The following is a 1860-nucleotide window of genomic DNA, read 5'->3' as shown; positions in this document are numbered from 1 at the left end:
GTTGTTCTTAGAACACAATTTATCTTTGAAATTTTATTATATTATTTTGTAGCAAATAATCTAATATATAAGAATAACAGCTCTTTTTTCAGACTCATCAGGTTGTATTTATACACATGTGTGTGTATGTGTGTGTATGTGTGAATAATAACCAAAGTGAAAGAGGACATGTATTAGAGAGGGAATGGGTGGCAAGTGAGAACTGGGCTGAGGGAATATGGAAAGGGTTGGAGAGAGTAAAGGGAAAGAGGGACAATTTAATTATATTGTAATTAAAATAAAAATCTGTAGAAAATTAAGACATGCCCATATAAACAAAAGTTGGGAGTGTTTCTATATAATCTACCTGTCAGACAATAGATTCTAAAGGATCCATTAAGACTGAAATAAAAATGAGATTATAGAGAAAGTGTGAATCATTCCTCAAAAGAACAATGCTAAGCCTAAACTCACACAGGCAATATATAAGCCAGTATTATTTTATCAGTATTTGGAATTCCTTTTTTTCTAAGTAATTTTCATAAAGTAATAATTATAAAATTATTCTGAAGACATGGAATATAAGGATTTAATTTTTAAGAAAAAGAATATAGAGGGTAAAGAGATAAGTCTGCGTCAGAGTCACTGCATACTGTTAAAACTCACCTACTAACAATTAGAATTTTCCAAACATTTTACCATAAAACTTCTAGAAATGGAACAAGAGTAACAGTGCTTAGACTTACCAATTACCTGTGTATTTGGTATGTTTCTATATTTCTAAGTGAGGGTTTTGAAATGTAAGATAGTTTTTACATAACAACATGACCCACAGCAGGAGTCATCTAAGAGCGAAACAGCCAGATAAAGACTGACTTCACCCTTTTCTCTATTTTCATGTGTACTTGAATCAACTCCCTCTACTCCTTACCTGGAAATTTTTCTCTCTGGAGATATATTTCAAAGGTGAACTTATTATGCAAGACTGAGGGAAAAGCAAGATTGCTGTGGGACAATGGTCTGTATCCTGTCAATTATATTTTAAATAAATGCTGATTGGCCAATAGCCAGGCAGGAAGTATAGGTGGGACAACCAGACAGGAAGTAGGGGTGGGTCAATGGGAACAGGAGAATTCTGGGAAGAAGTAAGCAGATTTGGCAGTCCTGTACCAGCCACAGAAGAAGCAAGATGTTACTGCCTCACTGAATAAGGTACCAAGCCACGTGGCTAGCATAGGCAAGAATAATGGGCTAATGTAAGTTGAAGAGTTAATAAGAAGCCTAAGATACTGGGAGAATCAGTTTTGTAACTGATGTAGACCTCTGTGTGATTTCTTTGGGACTTAACAACTGCAGGAACCCGGCAAGACAGAAAACCTCAGTCAACACAAGATTAGGGTAAAATTAGGGTAAAACCTTGTAGACCCCAGAACCTATTTCTTATCACCATGAATGCTTACTCAACTGGAACATGAAGCACAAAAGCTTGATCACAACCACAAAGACATCAGCATCTTTGAGATGCTTTATGAAGTGCTTTATTTAGAGAACAAGGTCATTCTGGAAAAGGTCAGCATGATGATTCCTCTCCTGGACACCTGAAAATGATCAGTAATATTAAAAACAATTTACTATTTCTATTTTAAAATAAAAATAAATAGCACATGACAGGAGAGAAAAAACTTCAACTAGGACATGATGTAGGAGTGTCTTCTATCTATCTGTTGCTTTCATTGGTTACTTAATAAAGAAAACTACTTGGCCTGATATGTCAACATAGGTAGGCAGGGAAGACAGAACAGAATGCTGGGAAGAAGGCATTGAGGCAGATGCCATAGCTCTCCTCTCTGAGATGGATGCAGGTTAGAATCTTCCCGGTAA

Source organism: Chionomys nivalis, chromosome 5, assembly GCF_950005125.1.
Source record: "Chionomys nivalis chromosome 5, mChiNiv1.1, whole genome shotgun sequence".
Lineage (NCBI taxonomy): Eukaryota > Metazoa > Chordata > Mammalia > Rodentia > Cricetidae > Chionomys > Chionomys nivalis.
The sequence above is the reverse complement of the archived record's forward strand: the minus strand, read 5'-3'. Positions refer to the sequence as shown.